The sequence below is a fragment of the Ranitomeya variabilis genome, chromosome 2, assembly GCF_051348905.1.
Source record: "Ranitomeya variabilis isolate aRanVar5 chromosome 2, aRanVar5.hap1, whole genome shotgun sequence".
In the NCBI taxonomy this organism is placed as follows: Eukaryota; Metazoa; Chordata; class Amphibia; order Anura; family Dendrobatidae; genus Ranitomeya; species Ranitomeya variabilis.
In genome coordinates this window covers 989,530,884-989,552,399 of record NC_135233.1, presented here as the reverse complement: position 1 = coordinate 989,552,399, position 21,516 = coordinate 989,530,884, and positions in this window count along the sequence as shown.

The following is a 21,516-nucleotide window of genomic DNA, read 5'->3' as shown; positions in this document are numbered from 1 at the left end:
CACTTAAATACGTGATACGTGTCACTTAAATATGTGGCACGTGGCACTGAAATACGTGATACGTGGCACTGAAATACGTGATACGTGGCACTGAAATACGTGGCACGTGGCACTGAAATACGTGGCACGTGGCACTGAAATACATGATACGTGGCACTGAAATACGTGGCACTGAAATACGTGGCACGTGGCACTGAAATACGTGGCACGTGGCACTGAAATACGTGATACGTGGCACTGAAATACGTGATACGTGGCACTGAAATACGTGGCACTTAAATACGTGGCACGTGGCACTTAAATACGTGGCACGTGGCACTTAAATACGTGGCACGTGGCACTGAAATAAGTGATACGTGGCACTTAAATACGTGGCACGTGGCACTTAAATACGTGGCACGTGGCACTGAAATATGTGGCACTGAAATATGTGGCACTGAAATACGTGGCACTGAAATACGTGGCACTTAAATACGTGGCTCTGAAATACGTGGCACTTAAATACGTGGCTCTGAAATACGTGACACTGAAATACGTGATACGTGGCACTGAAATACGTGGCACTGAAATACGTGGCACTTAAATACGTGGCACTTAAATACGTGGCACTGAAATACGTGGCACTGAAATACGTGATACGTGGCACTGAAATACGTGGCACTGAAATACATGGTACTGAAATACGTGGCACTTAAATACGTGATACGTGGCACTTAAATACGTGGCACTTAGGCTATGTTCACATTTGCGTTGTGCGCCGCAGCGTCGGCGCCGCAACACACAACGCAAACAAAAACGCAGCAAAACGCATGCACAACGCTGCGTTTTGCGCCGCATGCGTCCTTTTTTTAATTGATTTTGGACGCAGCAAAAATGCAACTTGCTGCGTCCTCTGCGCCCGGATGCGTGCGCTGCAGTGATGCATGCGGCGCAAAACGCAAGTGCGACGCATGTCCATGCGCCCCCATGTTAAATATAGGGGCGCATGACGCATAGCTGGATAGAGCTGGATCCGCGGGCTGTGATCTGGCCTACGCTCAGCACTCTGCGGAGCGCTGTCATTCAAAACACGTCCACTCATTTTGGTGTTTAGTCCCAAAATGGAGGATGGAAGAAGAAAAGGGTTGGACAAGGAAATGACATAATTTTTTTTTTTTTTTCCCCACTGCAGTTAAAGCTTTATTTGTGTCAAACACAGACAATCTGCAGAGAAAACTGCATAAAAAACCGCACTAAAAACCGCACCAAAACCGCACCAAAAACGCACCTGCGTTTTCTGCCAAGAGCTGCGGTTTTTGTCCTGAACAAAAAAGGATTGAAATCAGGATCGTGTGAACATACCCTTATGATTTGGAATATAAGAGGTAGCTAATACTTCTTGATATTTTAGGCTATTAATATTGCCTTCCACCTTGCAAATGTTTTGCACACCCCCATACTGAATGTAACTCCAGACATGATCTTTCCACCACCAAATTTAACTGTTTTCTGGGTGTATTTTGCATCCATACGGGCTCCAGTAGGTCTCCTGCAGTGTTTGTGGCAGCTGTGGTGTAATTCTACTGAAGGTTCATCAGAGAAATCCACCTTCTGCCACTTTTCCAGCGTCCGTCTGTTTAGCAGACTGTGGGACTTTGCAAACGGTTTTTTATTTGCCTTTTGTTTAGTGCTGGCTTCTGGGCACTGATTCGACCATGGAGGCCATTTCGAGACAGAATCCTACAAACTGTTCTAGTTGACACAGGGACTTGAGGTGACCAGGCCTGTTGGAGCTCTGCTGCAGTGGAAGAGGGGCCTGCTTTGGATTTTCTAACCAACAAACGTTCCTCCTGAGCAGTTGTCTTGCGGGGTTTGCCGGACCTGGGCTTGCCAAACACATCTCCAGTCTCTTCAAATCTTTTTTTAATTCTTTGTACTTGACGCTGAGACACATTAAAGGTGCCAGCCACCTCTGCAGTGGATCTGGTCTTCAGCCTCTTGATAATCCAAGCTTTGGTCGCAGGGTGGATTTTTGGCATGTTGTCAGAGCTCAAGTTTCAGTTCAAGTGAAGGTCTGGGGTGCTGGGTTTCTTTTTATACACACACACACACACACACACACACACTATTTAACTGATCATTTACTGAGCACAGGTGAGGATGTAAACTAGGATTGTGTGCATTATATGACCAGGCGACAAAACTTTTGTATTGCCAAAATCTGACCATTCTGTGTCCATTAGCTGATCAATATTTCTGCATTGATGCCAATTTATTTTCTTAACCTAAACCACATTTCTGAGGGTTTCAGCTTTCAAAATAATAATTTATACAACCAATGGATGAATTTAACATCAGGTTATAAGCTTTTATTTACAGAACATGGATAAGTGACATAACTTCTGTCAGGGAGTGTATGTTTAATGTCCTTATCTGGTTGAAAATAAATTGTACAACGTAATTTTTTTATTTATACCATGTATGTTGATTATTTCATGTTATGTATGGTTGTCTTGAGAAAGGAGTCGATGGACTCTGAAACGCCTAGAAAATAAACCTACATTTTTATTCCACTACTGGTTTATTGTGACTCCAGAAAGCGCAGAGTAAGTTCCATTCTCAGGCTCTGTTTTGGGGTGTGTTTGTACCCAGCACTGAAGGGGTGTGTGATGGTTTGTGTATCCCAGCGCAAAAGGGGTGTGTTTGTGTCCCCAGCACTACAGCACTAAAGGGGTGTACCCAAGTATCTATGTGTATGTTCACATGACTGTGCATTTGTTTGTGTTATGTGAGTGTGTATGTGTCTTCAGATGAGTATGCAGATGTGTGTGTGCTAAGGTGAGTGTGCATGTGAGTGTGTGTGTATTTGTGTTGAGGCAAATGTGTATATGTATAATTAGGACATCTCCCAGAGGGGAGGATCATGACAATAGGATCATGAGAAAGGAGACCCAGTGGATTTTTCGATTAATAACGGTCACTCCACTGGGTCTGAATGAATGTATTTCCTTCACCCCGTTTATTTAGGCTTCTGAGTCTATTGGTTGGTTATGTTGTCTCGAGTGTATGATCTAAGGGACTAGCTGGGGAGATATAGATTTTCAGTGAGAAGCTATCTCACTGTTGGTTAATGTTGGTAATGGGTAAGTTGGAGAAGATGATGCTATTTAAGGGATTTAAGGATTAATTATTTGATTGCTGGGGAGATTGGGATATTAAGTTATTACATTATAGTATCCCTTGTGTTTTGTGTCCCCTTTCCCCATTTTCCCTTCTCACATATTTCAGTCTTATGTATACCCCTTTCCCTCTGTTTGTCATGATTCCCTCCTCATATTGGAGTTCATATGGATGTGTTATCTGCTGTTAGTAGTAATATCTGCCTCATGTTCAGATATGCAGGGCCGCCGGATGTGGCCCTGCAGCAAATACTGAACGAATACGCCCCGTGGAAACATACCCTTAGACTTCCCGTGCGAGTCTGTCTGCGTTCTGGTTCCCTGGCGACATCTGTCTTCCTCCTGATGCATTGAATGTCACCATCAGATATGTGGCCGTCCCCGATTGGCTGTATGTGAGGGAGCTGTGGATTGGCCAGTGTACGTGCACATCAGAGGACGGTCGGGGTGTTGTCTATATATGTCGGGCATCCGTGCCCCGCGTGTGGCTCATATCACAGCCGGGAGTAATATGCTCCGATATACATAATAATATCAAAAAGTCTCTAATGGTAGCCTCCTGATGTGCCCAGTATCTGAGTTAGGGCCGAAACGATGCTGCAGGTGTTCCTCCCAGGAGAGACTGAAGATGGCAATGTCATCCAGGTACGCCACTGGGTACCTCTCCAGTCCCTGAAGCAGGTGGTTGACCATCCGCTGGAAAGTGGCAGGGGGAGTCTTCATGGCGAACGGCATGACCGTGGACTCGTACAGTCCGAAGGGGGTGATAAAGGCGGACTTCTCCTGCGCCTCGGGGCTCAGGGGAATCTGCCAGTATTCCCGACTCAAATCCATGATGGATAGGTATTTTGTGTTTGCTAACCGCTTAAGCAGCTCCTCGATGCTCGGCATTGGGTGCGCATGAGAGTCGGTGATGGAGTTGAGCCCCCTGAGGTCCCCATGGAACCGGGTGGTCCGATCCTTCTTTGGCACCAGGACTACAGGTGAGGCCCACGCTCTCTTGGACTGTTGAATCACCCCCAGCTGCAACATCTCATCTTTCTCCTGGCGCATAACATGCTGCACCTCATTGGAGATCCAATAGGGTGTCCGTCGTAGTGGGGCATGATTCCCGGTGTGCACTTCTTGGACCCATAACTCATTTCTTCCGGGTCTGCTGGTAAACTCGCCCCGGAAGTACTCGCAGCTGCGTCCGCTGGGGTTCGGTTAGCAAGGCGCTTACCTCCACGTCCTCGAAGGACCCACCGGCCTTGGCTTGGGCCAGCATGTCCAGGAGGCGGTCTTCCTCCCCAGCCTCGGGCAGGTTGTAGACCGGTAGAATGCAGGCTTCCCGTTCTTGATGAGCCTTCATCAGATTGACGCGGAAAGCTTTGCACCTACCCCGGGGGTGGTTGAGAGTGACCATGTAGGTGACTGGGTTGAGCTGTTGGTGTACGATGTACGGGCCTTCCCAGGCAGCCTGAAGCTTATCCTTTCATACAGGGACCAGCACCCACCCCTTCTGACCCACCTGGTATGTCCGCTCCCGGGCATTCTGGTCATACCAGTGCTTCTGGTCAGCCTGAGCCTGCGCCATGTTGTCATGCACCAACTGTGTCAAGGTCTGCATTGTTTCATGGAAGCACATGACATACTCCACGATGGACACTTCTGAAGGGTTCAGCTCTTCTTCCCAGGATTCCCTTACCAACCCAAGGGGTCCCCGGGTCTCGCCCTGCTGTACAGGAGCTCGAAGGGGGAGAACCCCGTCAAGCCCTGCGAAAACTCTCAGTAAGCAAATAGCAGGTGTGGGAGGTACCACTCCGAGTCGCGTCCCTGGGTCTCAACCAGCATTCTTAGCATCTGTTTGAGGGTACCGTTGAAGCGTTCACACAAACCATTGGTTTGGGGGTGATACGCGCTCGATACCAGATGCTTTACCTGCATTTTCTCACAGAGAGCCTCTATTAGGCGAAATATAAATTGAGTCCCCTGGTCAGTAAGCATCTCCCTGGGAAATCCTACTCATGAGAAGATGGCCAACAGGGCATTCGCCACCTTATGCACCCTAGTTCTGGTTGTACAGTGCTTCTGGTCAGCCTGAGCCTGCGCCATGTTGTCATGCACCAACTGCGTCAAGGTCTGCATCTTGTCACGGAAGCACATGACATACTCCACGATGGACACTTCTGAAGGGTTCGGCTCTACTTCCCAGGATTCCCTTACCAACCCAAGGGGTCCTCGGGCTCACCCTGCCGTACAGGAGCTCGAAGGAGGAGAACCCCATCGAGGCCTGCGGTATTTCTCGGTAAGCGAATAGCAGGTGTGGGAAGTACCGCTCCCTGTCGTGTCCTTGGGTCTCAACCAGCATTCTTAGCATCTGTTTGAGGGTACCGTTGAAGCGCTCACACAAGCCATTGGTTTGGGATTGATACACACTCGATACCAGACGCTTCACCTGCATTTTCTTACACAGAGACTCCATTAGGCGAGACATGAACTGGGTCCCCCGGTCGGTAAGCATCTCCTTGGAAAATCCTACCAGTGAAAAGATGGCCAACAGTGTATCCGCCACCTTATCCACCCTAGTTGAGGACAGAGCCACTGCCTCCGGGTAGCATAGTCTACCACAGTGAGGATGTATTGCTTTCCAGAGCTGCTGGGGAAGGACAGTGGGCCCACAATGTCCACTGCGATCCTCTGGAAAGGCTCTTCTATCACTGGCAGAGAGATCAGGAGAGCCTTTGGGAACAGAGCCTGACTTCCCCACTCTCTGACAGGTGATACAGGAGTGGCAGTAGTTTGTTACATCTGTCACAATCTTTGGCCAATAGAATTGTTGTGACTTGCTGATCCCCAAGTGTCCAGCGAGTGTAATCTCATGGGCAATCCGCAACAACTCACCCCTAAATTGGAACGTGGACTGTCTTCTGCACTTTCAATTTCCAGTTGGCCTCGTAGGTGTCGGCGATCTGTGCTGCTTTGTCCACGTCTTTTGGCTCCCAGTTCATCACAAACTGTCGCACCTCAGCTGGGCAAAGATGTAAGAGCTGGGGTTTTATCATCAGGTCCCACAGCTGCTCAAAGGTGGTCGCTGACAGTCCTTGGATCCACTGGTCAAAGTGGGTCATGAGTCCATGCACCACATCGCTATAACTGTCGTTTGGGCCACATTGGAGGTTCCGGACCTTTTTTACGGTAAACCTCAGGAGTGAGCTGGTACTTCTTTATCAGTGCCTGTTGATGACCTCATATTCACCATCTTGGTCTGACGGGAGAGAAGCAAACGCCTCCAGAGCTTTGCCTTTGAGCCCTGGGGTTAGGTATCGGGCCCATTCGGTCCCAGGCAGCCAGTACTGTCTGCAGGCTTTCTCAAAGTCCCTCAGAAAAGTTTCCAAGTCCCCTTCCTTTTCCATCACAGAAAAGTGCTCTGGCCGGGGTTTAGGGGACGGAGTGTTGCTGGACTCACACCGTGTGGTAGATGGTACTGCCCCAAGTTGGGCCATCTGCAGTTCATGGTCCCTCCGAGCTTGGTCCACAGAGGCTCGGGCCTCTCGCTCAGTTTGGGCCTCAGCTGCTCGGGCCTCCCGCTCAGCTTGGCACTCAGCTCTCTCTGCCTCTTGGAATTGCAGGACCTGCTGCAGATGTCTCTCTGGGTCATCTGCGGAGCATTGCTGCAGAGCCAGGTGCAGGCGGGGTCCATGCTACCCTGGTTGCAAGTAGTAGAGCTGGCATTCAGCGGTTGGACCTTGACAGCAGCACCACTTGCGATGGTGCTGGCTTCTGCGTCCGCTGGGCTCTGAGAGCGGTCTTGAGCGGCTTCCAGTTGCAACAGATCCGCGACCAGTTGGCTTTTGTTTTTGCCCGTGGGGTCAATCTGCTTCGACATGCACAAGACACTAAAGCCCCCGTCTCACATAGCGAGATCGCTAGCGATATCGCTGCTGAGTCACAAGTTTTGTGACGCAACAGCGACCTCAGTAGCGATCTCGCTATGTGTGACACGTACCAGCGATCAGGCCCCTGCTGTGAGATCGCTGGTCGTGTCGGAATGGCCTGGACCTTTTTTTGGTCGTTGAGGTCCCGCTGACATCGCTGAATCGGTGTGTGTGACACCGATCCAGCGATGTCTTCACTGGTAACCAGGGTAAACATCGGGTTACTAAGCGCAGGGCCGCGCTTAGTAACCCGATGTTTACCCTGGTTACCCGGGTGCTGCAGGGGGACTTCGGCATCGTTGAAGACAGTTTCAACGATGCCGAAGTCGTTCCCCTGATCGTTGGTCGCTGGAGAGCGGTCTGTGTGACAGCTCCCCAGCGACCACACAGCGACTTACCAACGATCACGGCCAGGTCGTATCGCTGGTCGTGATCGTTGGTAAATCGCTATGTGAGACGGGGCCTTAAGAGTGTCATTGGACTGCTTCTTATAAAAGGCCTCTCCCAGCATAACCATGGTTGCCAAATAAAAGATAGGATAGAAAAACAAAGAAAAAGGGTAGGGGGTAATCACTTTACACACTATTGTCTCAGGACTAATAAACACTGAGTTCGTTCTCCAAAACTTTTTGCGCAGGGTCCTCGCAAGAACAGTGCATGTTTTTAGTCAGAGGAATGATTGCTCAAACCAGATCACTAATGCTCTATTATCCCACCGCTCTCCCACCAATATGTCATGAACTGGGGGTGTTTGGTTGCCCCCAGTTCTTCGTCAGGGATTTATTATATCCCACTTCCCAGTTCCGGGTTGGAACTTGCAGCTCTCTGGCACCCCCTTACCCTCAAGTCAGTCAGGGAACTGCACCTAGGATAATTAGTCACCAGGAAGGCTGCCTTGCTATGTACTGGCTATTGGGCAAGCTGCAGTGAGGGCAATATAAATACTCTCGCTCAGGTGGAAAATATAATTATCAAATGCTGTCCCTCGCTTCCAGTCTCCCCAAAAGCTCAGGACACTTCGCTGCCACCAGCTCCTATTTCTTATGATTAATAATGGGTCAGGAGTTAACCCAATCAGTAGCAAAGACTTAATTCGGAGGATGTTGGCGTACGTTTTAGAGCAAGGAAAACAAAACTAGTAAATATTATATCTTTTACTCCAAAAAAAGATTAGGCAGTGTTTACAATAGTATATAAAAAGATGTTACAAAAATTAGACAATTAGAGTATGTACAGGCAATTACAAATAAAAAGGATTAAAGATGAAAAACACAGTTATCTCAGACAATGGTAAGCCATGTGGTGGTGGGGGAGAAGGGGAGAGACATCCGAATGCATCAGGACAGCCTCTGGTAGCTGACTTCCTGGGCAAAGACTGTCTCCTAAAATGAGGTTGAATCTGTTATACCCTCTGCTCATGACATCACTGAGGGGCTGGATACACCCCCTTGGGAAGTTATGAAAAACCTTCTATTAAACATAACTTGGGGTGGGAACCTCGTATAGCGACGACGGGACTATCATCATTCCGAGCATTAGATTGGCGTTAATTTGAATCCAAACACGACTTGGCTATGTGCCTTGGGTAAGCAGTAATACATTTCTCAGATTCTGCTGGTGCTAGAGCTTCGAAAACGCATGGGAGGGTATCTCTACTGATGCAAATGCCACAAATGTAAGTTTCACACCTATGTCAATAATCGGTGCCGTTATATGTAAGTTTGCAGGAACAAAGAGATTACACCCCCGACCATGTGCTTTTGCACACAGCTGAGTGGGGCTGCTCACAACACATTCTTGAGGGAGGGGGTAAGGAATGAGATAGTATTACATGCAGGCAGAAAGAGGGAAGGAGGGGCTGTGAGGGGGATCAGGGCTGTAGCTTGTCAGTCTCAAAACCGAGGAGCTGTAGCAGTGCCAAGTGTGTGTGATAATAAAGAACCAAATACGTCATGTTTCCTGATAGTGATGCATGGCGTTTGATAGAGGTGATCTTTACATGCGATGTATAGCAGCTCCCCACTTTTAGCTCTAATTTAGAAGCCCATAAATTTTGTCAGGCTGTTTAAACACCAGTCCCCAGAATAAATATTAGGGGCAGTGTTTACTCAGGGGAATAGATGCGTTATGTATGATAGTTGTCATCTGTTCATGCAGTGTGTAGCATCTCTCCTCCTGTATTTTATAATTTAGAGCCCATAATTTAAGCAGTCCATTCTAACGACACTGGTTTTGACTGTTGGCACTTGAAGGCGGTACATGGTGTGCCACAGTGCTTTCAGTTAGACCAATATATACACAATGAGTTTGTTGTGTGGCTTGCTATGAGGGTAATGTGCAATAAATCTAGCACGTTAGTACACTATGATAGATCTAATGAATGATAATTGAAAAGAACCTAGCACTCAACTTGTTGCTTAGAGTGAGTTTTATTGTAGTGGTACTCAATAAACGTTTCGGTCCTACATATGGACCTTCGTCAGTAACTACATGTGAAAAAACAACAGAAGTGAACACCATAACAAAAGAAAAATATGCTCTTGGGCATCTCCTGTCCCGCCCCTTCCCTTCTTCACGGCGGCATTATCACACTCCGACAGACCAGCGGTGGAATCCACGTCTGCCACAGCACTTCCCTGTACGGTCTCCACAGGTAACATCCGCACCAGCATATAACTTACTTTGTTGTTCCTCCACGGCTCTGTAATTCCTTCTCCCCATTACTTTACATCCACAGTACCGCTCCTATTTGGCTCACATACCAGGTATAACTTTTTGTATATTCACTCGCACTATGCATTTACTATCCGAAAGGAGTCTTATATACATAAGGGGCTTTTATACACCCACAGACGCTGCTCCTTAGAGCCGTTTGACCCTGTGGTCCCTTCTCTATTTTCTAGTACGGTACGTATTCCACTTCTCACTTTGCTGTCTGGGTGGTTCGCTTTCGCCTTAGTTACAGTGGAACGTTTTCGCCTAGATCCTTTTGAGTTCTACCCGGCATATATTTCTCGCATACAATTGACCAGATATTATGTATTTATTTTTCCTTCCAATACCCATGTATATACTTCATTTGTATTATTATTATTATCTTTATTTTTCTTTTGTTATGGTGTTCACTTCTGTTGTTTTTTCACATGTAGTTACTGATGAAGGTCCATATGTAGGACCGAAACGTTTATTGAGTACCACTACAATAAAACTCACTCTAAGCAACAAGTTGAGTGCTAGGTTCTTTTCAATTATAGTTCAATAAGGTGTGGGAACCTAACCTTAGCACCATCCTCTCCAGTAGTGCACACGGCATCTTTGTACAGATCTAATGAATGAGACATTATTGGTGTATTGAATTGAGGGCTTAGTGCAATACTATTTGGGTGCATTTCTCATTGATGAGATATGGGATGTGCAATTCCTATTTAATAAGGATTTGATGCAGGAGATATTATCCACTGATCATAATTCTTATGAGTATCTGATATCCATCCCCTTTCTTATATACCAGTGCGCTTCCCTTGGCTCTGTTTTGACTTCACACACAAGCCAGGTGTTGCAGAGCCACCTGCTCTGCAGCTTGCAAACCAACACTGACACACCCAAACCTTTGCTGCGGGGTTTTAAATGGGATCTGTGGCCATGGACCACTTGTAAGACGCTGCTGGAGGCAGTGAACCACCCCACTACCATCCTGTAGTTCACTCCAAAAATAAAAGCCCGTGCCGGGTTTTCTTAAATCTGCCTTGGCCATATAGCTTGACCAAGTCCTCACTTAGGCCATGTTCACACGTTGCGCTTTTTACCGCGGATCCACAGCGTTTTTGACGCTGTGGATCTGCAGCAGTTTCCCATGCGGTTTACAATACCATGTAAACCCAAATCCGCAGTGCACATGCTGCGGAAAAAAACGCGCGGAAACGCAGCGTTGTTTTTTCCACAGCATGTCAATTCTTGGTGCGGATTTGCAACGTTTCTGCACCCATTGACTTGTATTGAGTCGGGCACATCTACAGCAAAACCGCAGATGTAAAAAAGATCTGCGGTTTAGCTGCAGGTGAAACGCTGGAGATCGGGAGGGGGAAGTGTGTGGGCAGAGACTGTGCATGTCTGTGTGTGCGGGTGGGGTCTGTGCGGACTGTCGGGGGTCTGTGTGGGCCTCTCGGGGGTCTGTGTGGGCCTCTCGGGGGTCTGTGCGGGCCTCTCGGGGGTCTGTGCGGGCCTCTCGGGGGTCTGTGCGGGCCTCTCGGGGGTCTGTACGGGGCTCTTGGGGGTCTGTGCGGGCCTCTTGGGGGTCTGTGCGGGCCTCTCAGGGGTCTATGCGGGCTGTCAGGGGTCTGTGCGGGATGTCAGGGGGTCTGTGCAGGCTGCCGGGGGTCTGTGTGGGGCTCTCGGGGGTCTTTGTGTGTGTGCAAGCATCGTCCGATGGGACTACAAGTTCCATCGGGCTATGCCTGCTACAATGACAGTGATTGACACATTAGCCAAACGCTGCAGATCGGGAGGGGGGAAGTGTGTGGGCGGAGTGTGGGCGGAGACTGTGCGTGTCTGTGTGTGCAGGCAGGGTCTGTGCGGGACTGTCGGGTCTGTGCTGGCTGTCGGGGGTCTGTGCGGGCCTCTCGGGGGTCTGTGCGGGCCTCTCGGGGGTCTGTGCGGGGCTCTTGGGGGTCTGTGCGGGCCTCTTGGGGGTCTGTGCGGGCCTCTCGGGGGTCTGTGCGGGCTGTCGGGGGTCTGTGCGGGCCTCTCGGGGGTCTGTTTGGGCTGCTGGGGGTCTGTGCAGGCCTCTAGGGGGTCTGTGCAGGCTGCCGGGCGTCTATGCGGGGCTCTCGGGGGTCTTTGTGTGTGCAGGCATCGTCCGATGGGACTACAAGTTCCATCGGGCTATGCCTGCTACAATGACAGTGATTGACACATTAGCCAATGATGGGACAGTAGTAGTCCCATCATCCGGCTAAAGTGTTGAATGTAAAAAAAAAATATATATATATAACATACAACATATAACAGTACATACAACATATAACAGAACATATAACATACAACATATAACAGAACATACAACATATAACAGAACATACAACATAAAACAGTACATACAACATATAACAGAACATACAACATATAACAGAACATACAACATATAATATAACATACAACATATAACAGAACATACAACATATGACAGAACATATAACATACAATATATACATACCGTACATTCATACATTACATAAATGCATACATATAGACATACAGTACATACAACATAGAGTACATACTCACCATCACCTTGTCACCTTGATCCCCGAAGCCAGTGTCACCTATAAAAAAATATTAAAATAATAAACAAACAATATACTCCCTGTGTCCGCAGATATCCAATCAAAACGAGTGTCCCACGACAATCACCCGTGGAGAGCATCAGCATCAGCTGATGCGACCGCTCTCCAGGGGCTCCAGGAATACAATATCAGTATCCTTCTGCACTGTATTCCTCCGCCACTGTAAAAAATAGTCCCTAGTCTCACTTGTGGCACTGCTGTGTGAGAAAGTTCCCACGCAGCAATGCCATAAAGTGAGACCCTGAACTCAGGTAACCTCAGTGATGCACTGCAGGAGCCATTGTCTCCTGCCTGTGTGTCACTGAAGGTCTATAGAGCAGTGACATCACTCAATGTCACTGTTCTATAGGGGAGATCATCGTGGGACACTCGTTATTAATTGGACTGTGTCGGACAGAGAGTATATATGTAATTTTTTACAGGCGATCGAGTATGGTAAGTATGGTTAAATTAAGAATATTGAAATACTTTTTTCTGGCTGTGTCTTTATTTTGTTTTTAACTATTTCACTACACTAGGATTAATAATGGATAGGCGTCTTATTGACGCCTCTCCATTATTAACCCAGCTTACTGTTACCTTACAATAGCAAGGTGACATTAACCCCTTATTACCCCATATCCCACCGCTACTCGGGAGTGGGAAGAGAGGGGCTAAGTGCCGGAATTGGCGCATCTCACAGATACGCCATTTCTGGGTGGCTGGGGGCTGGTATTTGTAGCCGGGGGGGGGGCAAAATCCATGGCCCCGCTCTAGGCTATGAATATCAGCCCGCAGCTGTCTGCGTAGCCTTTCTGGCTATAAAATATGGGGGGACCCCACGTCATCTTTTTTTGGGGGGGTCCCTCTATTTTAATAGCCAGTAAAGGCTACGCAGACAGCTGCGGGCTGATATTCATAGCCTGGGAGGGGGCCATGGGTATTACCCCCTTCCCAGGCTTCAAATATTGGCCCCCGGCCATCGGCTTTCCCCCTCTGGCGCAGAAAATTGAGCGGGAGCCCACGCCATTTTATTCTTTTTTTTTTTTTAATTAAAAGTTCTTTAAGAGTCATAGGCCTCACTATTATATATCTATGGATATATCTATGAAAATCCAGAAAAATTGGAGGCAGCACACCGTTTGTTCTGAAAAGGAGCTATTTAATCAGCCCAGAAAGCGACGTTTCGGTCCCAACAGGAACCCTTCTCAAGCAGTGAACATGTGAAAGTGCCAGATATATAAAGAGTATACATGATTATAATCATTTGCATTAATTATCATTGTAAGAGCATGTATTTACATTATAATTGACATGCATAAAGTGCAAACAGTGATACAGGAATTATTCATCACATAAAGTGCAGTGCATAAATATAGATAGAAAAGGCATTGAAAAATGTGCATTTAGACATCAATTGGTAATGATAAAAAAGGTGTACAACCTTGTTAATCACATCCATGACTTGTCCCACTCTCTTAGGCCGGTTTCACATGTCAGTGTCTCCGGGAAGTGTAGTGACAGTTTTCTCACGTACCGGAGACAGTGACACACGTAGACCCATTCAAATGAATGGGTCTATGCACATGCCTGCGTGTTTTCACGGACTGTGTGTCCATGTTGAAAACACATAGACATGTCCATTTTTCTCTGGCAGCACGGTCTGCAAAGCGTCCCGCACACGGAGAACAGTGTACACGTACCGCGGTAGGAGAGACAGCGCTACAGTAAGCGCTGTCCCCTGCGTGTGGTGCTGAAGCAGGCATTCATCCTTTCTCTCCTTCGGTCATGTGGTACCACTCATTAAGGTGATGGATATGCGATGAATATTCATCACCTTAATGAGCGGTACCACGTGACCGCTCACACAGGACGAGCTGCCGGTGCTGAGAGTAGGCATCGCGGGAGTTGGGTGAGTATTTCTCTTCAAGCGGGCAGGTGCACGGTGGGTGGGGTGGGGTGGAAGGCGGAAAGTGACCCCAAACTTTAATTTAAACAAAAAAAACCTTGATCTTTCATCCCTTCTCTCCTGCTAGCGCTGCTTTCAGCCGAGCAGGAGAGAAGGGATGAATGCCGGCTTCAGCACCACATGCAGGGGACAGCGTCTACTGTAGCGCTGTCTCTCTTGCGGCGGTATGAGACTGGCCTTAGGTAAAGGCAAAATAAATCCAAGATTTTTATAATTGAGGTTTGGTATTTGCCTGGGGGGCTCTGCATCCCGGACTTTCTTTGTGCTGCTCTAATTTTCTTTCTCCTGTAGATATATCTATGGATATATCCATAGATAAATCTATCTATACATGGATATCTATGGATATATCTATAGATATAACTATGGATATATCTATCTATAGATATATTTATAGACAGATAGTTATATCTACAGATATATCTATCCATATATCTATCTGGCTACTTTCACACATCGGGTTTTTGCCATCAGGCACAATCCGGCGAGTTTTGAAAAAAACAGATCCGTGTTTTTTTTCGCCGGATCTGTTTTTTTCTCATAGAGTTGTATTAGCGCCGGATTGCACCTGATGGCCACACGTTTCATCAGTTTTTTTGCCAGATCCTTCAGAAAAGCTGTTTCCGGTGGATGGAGAAAACGTACAGAGGAACGGTTTTTCTGTCTGGCGAAAAAACGCCTAGGGACTGATCCCGCGAAAAACGTATGAAACTGAGATGTGAAATGATGAATCCGGCCTCCGAGTCCGGTTTTTCATGCATTTTTCCATTGAAATCATGTACGTTTTCCGTACATTCATCATTTCACATCTCAGTTTCATACGTTTTTCGCTGGATCTGTCGCCGTACGTTTTCTCCGTCCGCCGGAAACAGGTCTTTTCTACGGATCTGGCAAAAAACGGATGAAACATGTGGCCATCAGGCGCAATCCGGCGCTAATACAACTCTATGAAAAAAAAACGGATCCGTTTTTTTCAATACTCACCGGATTATGCCTGACGGCAAAAACCTGATGTGTGAAAGTAGCCTAACTATCCATATATCTATCTACATCTATCTATCTCATTCCATCTATCTATCTATCTGTCTATCTATCTGTCTATCTATGTGTGTAATGGAGTGTGGGTTGGACAAATGTAAAAGAGGAGGTTGGACAAGACATGACATCACAAATCCTTTTTTTTTGTTCAATAATACATCTTTATTTAGCTTTAAAAAACGCATCAAAAAACCCCGCAAAAAAAAACGCATCAAAAACGCACCTGCGTTTTCTGCCAAGAGCTGCGGATTTAGTGCGGAAAAATCCGCAGGCAAATCTGCAACGTGTGCACATACCCTTACAGTACTTTTATTCTGCCTTGCAACCACAGCTATGTATGTGACTGCAATGCACTCCAGCAGCCTCAATACACTTCTGAGGGATGCATACCGTCCCTTGCATATAATTCCCATCACTGCCTCACACATCTCCCCCCCCCTCCCCGTTCAAACTTGTGGGGTTCAACATTCGTCACCATACATGGTGCCCATGTGTCAGGAAACATGACGTATTTGGTTCTTTATTATCACGCACACTGAGCTCTGCCACAACTCATTGGTTTTGTTACTGACAAGCTACAGCCCTGATTCCCCTCACAGACCCTCCTTCCCTATTTCTGCCTGCATGTAATTCTATCTCACTCCTTCCACCCTCTCTCAAGAATGTGTTGTGAGCAGCCCCACTCAGCCATGTGCAAAAGCACATGGTCAGGGGGTAATCTCTTTGTTCCTGCAAACTTACATATAATGCACCGATTATTGATATAGGTGTGAAACTTACATTTTTGGCATTTGCATTGGTAGAGCTACCCTCCTGTGCATTTTCGAAGCTCCAGCACCAGCAGAATCTGAGAAATGTGTTACTGCTTATCCAAGGCACAGAGCCAAGTTGTGTTTAGATTCAAATTAACGCCAATCTAATGCTCGGAATGATGATAGTCCCGTCGTCGCTATACGAGGTTCCCACTCCGAGTTATGTTTAATAGAAGGTTTTTCGTAACTTTCCAAGGGGGCGTATCCAGCCCCTCAGTGATGTCACGAGCAGATGGTATAAGAGATTCAATCTCATTTTAAGAGTCTTTGCCCAGGAAGTCAGCTACCAGAGGCTATCCTGATGCATTGAGATGTCTTTTCTCCTCCCCCCACCACATGGCTTACCATTGTCTGAGATAACTGTAAGTGTTTTTCATCTTTAATCCCTTTTTATTTGTAATTGCTTGTACATTCTATAATTGTCTCATTGTTGTAACATCTTTTTATATACTTTTGTAAACACTGCCTAATCTTTTTTGGAGTAAAAGATATAATATTTACTAGTTTTGTTTTCCTTGCTCTAAAATGTACCCCAACGTTCTCCGAACTAAGTCATCGCTACTGAATTGGTTAGCTCCTGACCCGTTATTAATCATAAGAAATAGGAGCTGGTGGCAGCGAAGTGTCCTGAGCTTTTGGGGAGACTGGAAGCGACGGACGGCATTTGATGATTGTTCCACTGAAAAACTAAAACTTTGTAGTGACAGGAACCATCTGGTGACCCGAGCATTCCTCTCCTTTGCATTGCTCATCTAGACAAGGGGTGAATGGCCTGTTACCAAACGAAACTGATGCCCGAGCAAATAGTACCGTAGGGACTCCAAGGCCCACTTAATCGGCAAGCACTCCGTCTCCACTACACTATAATTTTCTCTGCCGGGGTAAGTTCCTGCTCAAGTAGGTGACTGGATGTTCATCACCATTCACCTCTTGTGACAATACCGCTCCTAGGCCTACCTCGCAGGCATTTGTTTGAACGGTAAAGGTTTTCCTGAAGTTGGGGCTCATGAGGACTGGCTGTTCACACAGCACCGATTTCAGGGGCTGGAACGCTTCCTCCGCTTGAGGGTTCCACCGGACCATAATCGACTTCTTACCCTTTAACGGATCGGTTGGGGGGGTGCCGATCTCCCAGCAAAAGTGGGTATAAACTGGTGGTAGCACCAATGATGCCGTGGAACGCCCTTACCTGTTTCGTATTTAAAAGCTTGGGCCAGTTTTGGATGGCCTCAATCTTATTTATTTGGGGTTTGATAACACTGCGGCCAATCACGTACCCTAAGTACCAGGCTTCCGGGAGACCCATTGCACATTTTTTTGGGTTTGCTGTTAACCCCGCGATTCTGAGTTAATCCAGCACTGCTTTTTTCTGGGACAGGTGGGAATGCAAGTCGGTACTAAAGATGACGATATCATCTAAATATGCTCATACTTACTTATGGTGAGGCTCTAACACTATGTCCATCAGCCTCTTGAATGTAGCTGGAGCCCCATGTACTCCAAAAGGCAAGACGACATAGTGATAGAGACCCTCTGGCATGATAAAGGCAGTCTTTTCTTTTGCCGATTCTGTTATTGGTACCTGCCAGTAATCCTTGGTAAGATCGAGCGTAGTGAAGTACTGGGCCTCCCCCAGTCTCTCAATTAGCTCGTCAACCCCGGGGCATTGGATAAAGGTCAAACTTTGCACCTCATTCAATTTCCGGAAGTCATTACAGAATCCTAATGACCCGTCTGTTGTGAATTCTGCTCTTGGGCTCCCTCCGGTGGTTATAAGTGGTAGTGCTGCTGTCTTTGGATCACAGCAGTCATTAGGTGTGTCCACTTATTGCAATTTTGACTGGGCTATTTAGTCTTGCTTGACCCTTTGGTTAGTGCCAGTTGTCCATTGTTTCCTGGAGGATTCACTTCCCTGCCTGGTCTCTCTTGCTTGCTGATCTTTTCAACAAAGATAGGTGCTGGCTTTGTTTTCTGCAGTCCACATGCTGTGGGCCTGATCGTTCTAGTTACATTCCATGTTTTGTCTTGTCCAGCTTGGTCTGTATAAGGATTTGTTTAGCCAAGCTGGTATCTCTGGAGATGCAGATATACCCTCCATGCCTTTAGTTAGTTGTGGAGTTTTGTATTTTCTGTGGTGGATATTTTCTAGTGTTTTAATACTGACCGCATAGTACTCTGTCCTATTCTTTCTATTTAGCTAGAATTGGCCTCCTTTGCTAAATCCTGATTTCAGTCTGCGTATGTTATTTCCCTCTCTTCTCACAGTCAATATTTGTGGGGGGCTGTCTATCCTTTGTGGGGGATTTTCTCTGAGGCAAGATAGTTTTCCCATTTCTATCTCTAGGGGTAATTAGTCCTCCGGCTGTGTCGAGATGTCTAGGGAGTGACAGGTACATTCCACGGCTACTTCTAGTTGCGGTGTTAAGTTCAGGGTCTGCGGTCAGTACAGGTACCACCTTCTCCAGAGTACGTCTCATGCTGCTCCTAGGCCACCAGTTTAGAACACCCTTCTGGCTTTAGAATCAGTACAATGGGGCTAGCCCACTCACTCCGGGATTCCTCGATGACCCCTAACTGGAGCATTTGCTTCACTTCAGCCGTGATGGTTTGCCTCCGGGCTTCTGGTACTTGGTACAGTTTCATCCATACCCTTACCCGAGGCTCGGTGACAATGTCATGCCCGATCACCGAGGTCCGACCCGGCAGTTCTGAGAATACGTCCGTTTTCTGTTGCACTTAAACCTGACCCTCCCGGCGCTGCTATTTCGTGAGTGTCATTTATCTTAACCTCACCTCTGGCCACGTCCTTGGCTGGTGACAGAGGGTTCTCTAATGGTACGACTGGAGTCGCCTTGTAACCAAGCATTCCCGGTCTTTCCAGGCTTTTAGCAGGTTCACATGATACAGTTTTCCAGTTTTCTCTTTCTGGGTTGGTACACTCTGTAGTTCACTTCCCCCCACCTTTTCCCATATCTCACATGGCCCTTAGCACTTGGCCACGAGTTTACGCTCTGCTGTGGACACTAGCAATAACACCCGATCCCCTTCTTTAAAGGACCTTGCAGTGGCTCTTTTATTATACACGCGGCTCTGCGCTGCCTGGGCATCCATTAGATGCTCTTTTACTATGGGCATGACTGCTGCAATCCGGTCCTGCATACTTGTCACATGCTCAATTGCACTCCAATGCGTAGTTGGCTCTTGTCCCCTCGTCTCCTTAGCTGTGTCCAGTAGCCCCCTAGGATGCCTGGTATACAATAGCTCAAAGGGGATAAACCCGTGGAAGCCTGTGGTACCTTGTCAACAGCGAACATCAAATAGGGCAGTAACATATCCCAATCCCTCCTAACCTTGGAGACCACTGTTTTCAGCATAGATTTAAGGGTCTTATTAAATCTTTCCACCAACCCATCGGTCTGGGGGTGGTACATCGATGTGCGCAGCTGTTTAATCCGGAGCAGGTTACATAGCTCCCTTGTCACCTTGGACTTAAAAGTAGTCCCCTGATCTGTAGGGATCTCCTTTACTAGCCCAAGGCAACAGAACATTGCAAACAGCTTGCGGGCGATAAGTTTTGCCGAGGTGTGCTGAAGTGGTATCGCCTCTGGGTAACGGGTTCCATAATCCACTACGACCAGAATGTGCTGATGGCCCTTGGTGAATTTCACTATAGGCCCCACCAGATCCATTGCAATTCGCTTAAATGGTACCTCTATATTGGGCCAAGGCACCAATGGACTCTGGAAATTTGCTGTGGCTGTGGTAAGTTGACACTCAGGACATGACTTGGAATACCTCTGCACCTCAGCATAAATCCCGGGCCAGAAGAACTGCTGCAGTACACATTCTTAGGTTTTCTTTACCCCAAGTGTCATCCCAGCAGGTGAGTGTGTGCCATGTCTAGCACTGCCAGGCGGTACAGCTGGGGCACCACCAGCTGTTCCACCACTTCCACCGGATTTTATCTACCCTATATAACAAATCCTGGTGGACCGCCATGCAGGGAAAAACAGTCTCTGCACCCGGTTCCTGAGACACCTCATTTATTTCTACCATGCTTTCTCATGCCCGGGCCAGAGTGGGATCCTGGATCTGAGCGGTCTCAAACATACCAGGGGACACTTCCAGTTTAAGGATCGATGGGGTCTCCTCGACCTCTCCTGCCAATACCTCTAGGGGAAACCTATCAGGGTTATACTCTGTCCCTAGGTTGGCGACCCTATGGCAGGTTTCCCTGACTCGGGATCTTCGGCCTCGAATGACATTTACCCTGGGAGCGTGTCATGAACTGGGGGTGTTTGGTTGCCCCCAGTTCATCAGGGGATTTATCATATCCCAATTTCCAGTTCCGGTTTGGAACTTGCAGCTCTCTGATCAGTAAGGGAACTACGCCTGGGATAAGTAGTTGCCAGAAGGGCCGCCTTGCTGTGTACTGGCTATTGGGCACGCTGCAGTGAATGCTATCTAACTATTCCCAGATTATAAATCTCGGTCTGTCACTACCAGAGTCTCCCAAAAAGAAATAGGCAGTGTTTACAAAAGTATAAAAAGATACAAAAAATGAGACAATTACAATATGTACAATGCAATTAAAAATAACCATGGATTAAAGATGAAGGAACTTACAGTTATCTCATTCAATGGTACGCCATGTGGTGGCTGGGGGAGGGGATCTTCCCAAATCATCAGGTGAGATTGCACAGCCTGTCATAGCTGAATCCCCCGGCAAAAGACACCCTCGTAATTGCACTTCGTAATGTTATACCCTCTGTTCATGACCTCACTGAGTGGGCAGATCTATGGAAGGTGCACCCCTTGTCCCGAAGATACCAAAACCTTATTAATTCCATATCTCTGGCTGGAAACCTCGCAGAGCGACGGCGGGTCCATCATTACTCTTGTTCTGGAAATAGTTTTCTATTAAGCCTAAACATGAAGTGGCTGTATGACCCGGTTAAGTAGAAATCCATTTCTCAGATTCTGCTGGTTCTGGAACCTAGAAGACTCACGACGTAGATGCTGAAAATGTGAGATTCACACCTATACCAATAATCGGGGCCATTATATTTCATCTTTAATAGCCCAGTCTTAGCCAAAGAACATCCCATGTGCTTGGGACTGCTTTCAACGAGTTTGGGGGGTTGTAAAACTAATCTCATGTTACAGTTGTGTAGCATGGGAAAGGGAGGGGGGAGGAATTCTACCAGGGAGAGAGAGGGGAGCTCGCAGCCATTTGCCTGCAAACGGCTTTGTGTGCGTACTCTACACAAACCTAATTGGGGAAGGGAAGCGTGTGTGTGC